We start from the raw sequence: 6,994 nt of genomic DNA on the forward strand, positions 1-6,994 counted from the left end.
TAAGCAGTTGAAAAGGAAGGGGAGTCTCAGGCAACAATTAGCTTGGATCAAATTAGTCGTGTGGTGGAGACTAAGATTGAGGGTGTTCAGGATGCTGGGGAGGAGGTTGACAGTCAGACAATGATTGGCTCTTTGCCGAGTGGCTCTCTTATGGATGAGAGTAATGGCAAAGAAGCTTTCTTACAGATTGTGCTTATGTGATGAGATCAAAGGTGCCTCCATTGGAAGATAACAAAGATGAGAATAAGATTTACATTGACAAAGTGAGGATATCATGCAAAAAACTAGATTGTTTGGTTGTTTTCAATGTCCTATGATCCCTTTGTGTTGCAGACTTATTCCTTATGCCTATGTTGGGGGTTTAAGGGAAGATGTTTCTGGTCTAAAGATTGCATTTGGCAAAGAGGGCTTTCCCTTTGGACATGTGAAAAAGAGACTACCTATGTGGATGATGAGATTGCTAGTGGATGGGATGCTATTTGGCATGACATTAATAGGGAGTTTGAGAAGGAGGTAAGAAGTAGACCAGATTTACACATCCTTTTGGTGTTTTATGTGTGGGAGGGCAACCATCGTATGGCGGCTTGGACACAAGCTATTAAAGAAAGATTTTCTCAAACAAGAGCAAAGCACCCCCCCCCCCTATGTGTATTGTGTACGATCATTGATACTACATGTGTGAGAGAGATTGCTCTTTTGGCAAGCCTTCAAAGGATGAATTAGTAAGTTTCTTATAAATTTATGTTTGGGATTTTGATCATGTGGTGTTTTTCTTGAGAAAATTGTAATTTTTTGTCTTCATTTTTTAAATCTTGAATACCATGATTTGGTAACCACAACCTTGCAAGACGAGATTGTGAATTGTGCCAACATTAGTGCTGCCAACAATGATGATTACATGAAAGATTTTCCAGAGAGAGATAGAAAGTTAATTACTTTGATTAGAAAGAATAATACAAAGGGAGCCAAGCCTTGGTACCCTCTTACTCGTGATACTTGGGCAGGCTTGTTTGTAATGTGAGTATTTGGTAGCTTAAGATTCGTTTGATACTTATGCTTTGCTTTAAATTGTCATGTGATGATATTCGATGTTATGTGAAGGTTCATATTACTCAAGCCTTGAACAAAAAGTCTAAGCAAGTGCGCTTGACCATGAGAGAAGATGAGGTGAAAAAATTTGAAGCCAAGGAGATGGAGGAATTGGCCACGGGAGATATGGTGATTTCATAGGGAAGGTACTTTGTAGTGTGTTTTGCAATGATGAATTGCATTTCTATTGAGATTATATCGTGTGACTCTATTTGTGTTTCAAGACACTGTTAATTTTGGACATAGTGTGTTGAGAGTGCTATCCATTCGTGTAGATCCTTGACACTATTGATCCAAAGCATGGTGATACATGGCGGGCTAAAGTGTGGTCCTTAAAGTGGGATGTGGATAGCTTTGCAACACTGGAGAAGCTGAATTTATTAGCATTGTGTGATGTACCAATAGAGTCCAAAATCTTTTGGTTGGGTTTATTGGAGGCAAGCAAGACAACCAAAAATATTTTTGGCCTTGTGTGCAAAGATCATGTCTATAGAAAGTAAGTCATGCTTTTCTATAGCTATTTGTGTTTAGTTGTTTGCAATTTTCAAAACCTACAAATATGTCATATGCATACTTTCCTTTGTGATGTGATTTCTTTTTGCTTTGAAGCTGGCTTCGAAAACAGGTCACTCTTGAAAAGATTTTACAAGGGGAAACGCTTAGGAGAATAGTTGCAAAGAGAAGAAATTAAAGATTCCAATGGGAGAAGGCTATGATAGCCTCTTGCCACTAAAGAAAAATTCTAGGTATCCTTTTCTCCATGGAAGCCAATTCCCATGACAAGGGTTTTTAGACGAAAGATGTTTATTCAAGATATCTACAAAAGGACCTACCTCTGGTGTAGATATTGTAAATAGGATGAGAAGAGATGGAAATGGGGACCTCAACATGTCATGGGTTCAATTTGACCATACTCATAGAGTACTAGAATGGGTCACTATGGTATGCCATGTGTATGATCCAAGGTAAGATTACTTATAGCTATATCAAATAAATAATTTGTGTTAAAACAATAACATATTTGGATGGAGCTAACTAGGTGTGTGCATGTTTTTGTAGTGCCCAAGAGCTGATGACTATTATGACATGTGAGATGAAGGAGGAAGATGAGACAAGCCAAATATTGTTACAATAGTGCAAACTTCTATGGCTTCATGGCAGCATGACAATAACACAGCACCAAATCTCCAAATCTGATACACGGCAATAGTGCTCAACCCAGCCCCCATTATCTCTCCTATAAAACATAACATAACTTTTATCAACCAAATTGCAAGACAAAAGTAAATGCTTGCAAGCTTCCAACACATGAAATATTACCTTCCATCGATGTCATAATCAACAACCAGCCAGAATCATCAAGAGTTGATGTAGCCAACCCACTCCATACCACACATGGTCCTCAGATATTGTATCCCAAGGAGCCTAGATTCAGTGGCACCATAGACCACTCCACCAAAAGTGAGGCTCAAAAATATCAAATCAGCCACCCAAGAAACTGATCTCCCTTTCCTTGCATATTGTCTACCCTTGGGTGAGGATTTTTGCATGTGCTCATGAACTATGGTGTAAGATGCATTCTTTGTGCCATTTATAAAACCCTTTCCAATAGCAATATAATCCCCAACAACGGCCAAACACTTTGGACTATCCCCACATGACACATCTGAATCTGGCAAATATTGATGGCTTACAATCACTCTATCTTGAACTAGTTGAATTAAGCGGCTTGACAAGATTGTTGATGCATCTCCTGCCACCCACTCTATAGTTGTTGTGACCTCCATTGTAACTCCACCTGAGCAACTTTTAAGTGAATGAAGTTTAGTGCGAGAGAGAAACACAGAGAATAGAGGGAGTTCTAAATACTGAAAGACATAAATATCATTGTGTGTAAATGACTAAGGATTAAAACAAATTTTCCTTTTCAAATGAAGGAGCTATTGGGAGTGACTCTTGCACGTTCTACATACTAATAATGAGAATTGGCTATCTTAAAGATGGTTTCTCTACCAACTTTAAGAATGATTAGAATATCTTACACATTCTCCAGGGGAATCATATATGAGAGATGGGGATATTGCATTTTGCTTTCCTCGTACTTCCATTTTTCTTCCTCTTAAAAGGGCAATTAGTGAATAAATTAGAGAATTTATATGTTTTTTTTAATAAAGAAATAAATATTTCTCTATTACAATAATTTGTTAATATAATTTATGTTATATATTATATAAAAGAACATAGTGTATAATAATAATATTATGAACATTATTATTTGTATACTCAATATTATATTATTAAGATTTATGTTATATATTAAAATAATATAATATATTATAGCTATTATTAATTATTGGGGGTAGCAACCTTTGTTTAGATTATATATTATATAAAAAAATTAGTTTATAATAATATTATTATAGTGTGTATAGTAATATTATTATAGTGTTTAATAATATTATTTATAAATAATATATTACATATTATATTAAAATAATATAATATATTACAACTATAATTAATTATTGGGGGTAGCAACCTTTGTTTTAGGTTATATATTAGATTAAAAAATTTAGCGTATAATAATAATATTATAGTGTGTATAATAATAATATTATAGTGTTTAATAATATTATGAATATTATTTATAAATAATAATAATATTTATTATCATTATGAATGATAATAATATTATGTTAAATCTCATATGTTAAAATAATATAATATATAGAAATATAAAAATAATATAATATCTTACTTATTCGTACAACCTTATCGTTTTATATCCTAGGGCATGCGGTACTGTTAACTTTTTCTCGCGCGCTCTCTCTCTCTCTCTCTCTCTCTCTCTTTTGCATGTAAGCACCAGGAGAACGGGGCCCTTTGAACTCCTCCACCATCTGTGCTAGCTCACAGATGGTGGAGAAGCCTGTGCTAGCTCACAGATGGTGGAGAAGCTCATGTGGAAGATGATAGGGGCCTGTAGGAAATTCAAAGCACTGGGAGCTGCTGTAGAAAATATGGGCTCGAAGGGCTATAGGAGAGAGAGCTGTAGAAAATAGGGGCCCTTCGAGCCCCTCCACCATCTGCATTCGAAGGGCCCCTAGTTTATGGCTTTTGACCATTCGTCGTCGTCGTCTTCTTCTTCTTCGAGTGTAGAGTTTCAACGAGAGAGTACTTGAGAAGCGAAGGCAAAGTTGATGAGCAAGAGGAGGAATGGGCTTGAATAAGGAGAGACTGGCAGAAAACTATAGAAGTCTCTAAGGCTTCTCCTTCCTTCATCTCCATAGTGTTCGATTTGGCCGCCAACAACAACTCGGCCTCATAAGCAAGCACGACAGAAGAAGCGCCCACCATTAGGCGGCATCATCATCATCCCACCATTCGGTTGCATAACCATCCCACCGTTCGGCTGCATCATCATCCAGAGGCATCATCATAAAGCTAGAGGGTGGGGGAATTGATGAAGAAGCTTGATTCTGGAACATGGGGATGGAAGTAGATATGGTGGAAGCAATATATGTGGGTCCAGAGAAATCCATAGAAGAAAGAGAAGGACGCGATGTGGTAGGCAGGGAGACTTTTGTAGGAATCGATCTCTACAGGGTCGAGAACTCTTGGGAGTTAGAGAAAGAAAAAGTGCCTGAAGATGATTAAGATCTTCTCAGATGGGTTTCAAGGATGTACACACTTTCCCACTTGCCATTTCTTCACATGCAACATATTGTTCTTTCTTTTGCTTTAAAAACATCTCTTTGATTCATATTCTAGTGGTCTTTGATTGCACTAGTCTATTTGATTTGCATAGTAGTTGATATGAATTTTTCATCTATCACAGGCTTTTGTATTGGTTATGACACTCGAGTTTTTATATCCTCTATTCTCAGGCACGTACACTTCTACATTAAGTTGAAAGGCAACGGGATCAGAAGGAGTATGGGACCGAAAAAGAAGACACAATGACAAGGTAAATTATCTCATTTGAATCTTATTCAATCATGAATAAATTAATTTACTTTTGTTTTTGTGTATCGGCTACAAGGGATTATAGACTTTGTTCTAGACATACTGGTACCAATGTGAATGAGGAGTGTACATCTAGAGTTGGATCAACACAGGAGGTGCCTTTAGTATCAACTAATCCCAATCCTACTCTGACACAAGTTGATGAAATTGAGATAGCCCATCTAATCAACTATGATATATATATATATATATATATATATATATATATATATATATTGAACGTGGGTGTGTGATTTTCTAAGTATTAAGATTTTCTATTCATGCATTTTCTCATTAGGCTCACCCGAGTTCACATTGAGCATACATTCTCTCATGGGGTGTTCTTATTCCAAAAGTTTGGAATTGCCACAATAAGACATCTCTACTCAACCTCTTGACGGATGAGGAAAAGAAATGGGTGGAGGTTGAAATAGCAACCCATGGTATAATGCTCTAGTGTCGATTCTTGCACAACTCGTTTGGAAGGTATATCATGTCTATTGCTATTGATCAATGGGACATTGTTATGTATACTTAAGTACTCTCTTGTTACATTATGATTGTTCATATAGGAAGAATTTACAACTGTTGTGCAAAAAGCCACCACTCATTTGGATAAAGAGCGAATGACACTAGAAGAGTACACAAAATCCTACAAAGCTCGGGATGAAGTAGAGACTCAATTCAAGGATTGTGCGTACAAGATGGCCCCAATCTCCAATCCACCAAATGGCACTGGTTTCTTCAAGTTGCTCTTTTCTTATGATTGGAAAAAGAGTTATGCTCTTATTTCCAAAGGATAAGCTACATATATTGTATACTTCAGTTATCTCCCCAGAGAGGTAAGAATGTGTGTTTTTCTGGTTTAGTATGCCTAATTATATGTGATTTTGTATTAAAAAGATCCATCTCTTGATCAACAAAAAAGAGGTGCTCCATCTCTTGATCACCACTAAGAAAGATGACAAGAAGAAAAAGGGCAAGGGAGCAGGAATGGAAGTGGCCAAGGAGATGTATGGAATGAAGGATCTTGCTCTTCAACTTAGTGATGCTAACAAGTTCCCCTTGTACATGAACAAAGAGACATATTGGGGATTTATGCTTGATGCAGGAAAGACACTTGTGGTGTGCAACACGATCTTCCATTGCCTGCTACATTTGAGACCTTCTACAAGGAGCAAAAGAGATAACATATGTGTGATGCCTTCCCTGATCTATGGAAGGACATGAGGAGTGTTTGTGGACCAGACAAGCAACCTGAACTAGACAAATCGACACTCCAACTGGTTTATAGGTATTTGTCATATGTAAAGAATTTTTTTTAATAAAACAGAATACATTGTGTTACTCATGATCACATTCCTGCCCATGGAAGGTGGATGAGGGTGTTGTGTAGGGACAAAATCTTCCATGTGATGCCCCAGATTGTGAGAGCTGGGCTAATCTTCACAGTGATGAGAGCACATCTACTCGCCTAGATCTAAGGACTTCGGTATTTTTCGATGGGAACTCACTATTTGTCCTTGGTGGGTGGATTACCCAATAGGAAAACGGCATCCAACATAAGATGACTTGCATGCAAGCGAGTGTCCATCCATAGACCTCCATGTCTTTTGTACCCATTATTTGCATCTCCTAATGTTCTTCATATTTGAACTTTGTATCAAGGCTTCATTGAAAATATGACAGTCCACCAAGAAAATGAATAAGAAGGTGTAGATCATGAGCAGATTAATGAGGAGGCTATAATAGGGAGAGAACGAGCCCTAACTTCATGAGGAGGGATTTGCAAAATGAAGAAAAGAGCAGGTAGAAAACTTATGATTTAAGTTTCCATGCTATCATTTTATGGTCTCCTACAATTAGTTATTGAGTATTTTTACTTGTATGTAGCTTTCTC

The 6,994-nt window shown here is 37.0% G+C and overlaps 1 long non-coding RNA gene across 1 annotated transcript; it reads left to right on the top strand.

Annotated features, from left to right (window-relative positions):
* The first annotated feature begins 3,946 nt into the window (after nt 1-3,946).
* Nucleotides 3,947-6,372, top strand: LOC147634306 (uncharacterized). The gene is made up of 3 exons (XR_015266887.1): nt 3,947-4,772; nt 4,977-5,056; nt 5,667-6,372. It is a non-coding gene; the product is annotated as an uncharacterized LOC147634306 (long non-coding RNA).
* Nucleotides 6,373-6,994: the final 622 nt, after the last annotated feature.

This window comes from Cibotium barometz, chromosome 11 (genome assembly GCF_041138505.1).
Source record: "Cibotium barometz isolate CiBa-2024 chromosome 11, ASM4113850v1, whole genome shotgun sequence".
Lineage (NCBI taxonomy): Eukaryota > Viridiplantae > Streptophyta > Polypodiopsida > Cyatheales > Cibotiaceae > Cibotium > Cibotium barometz.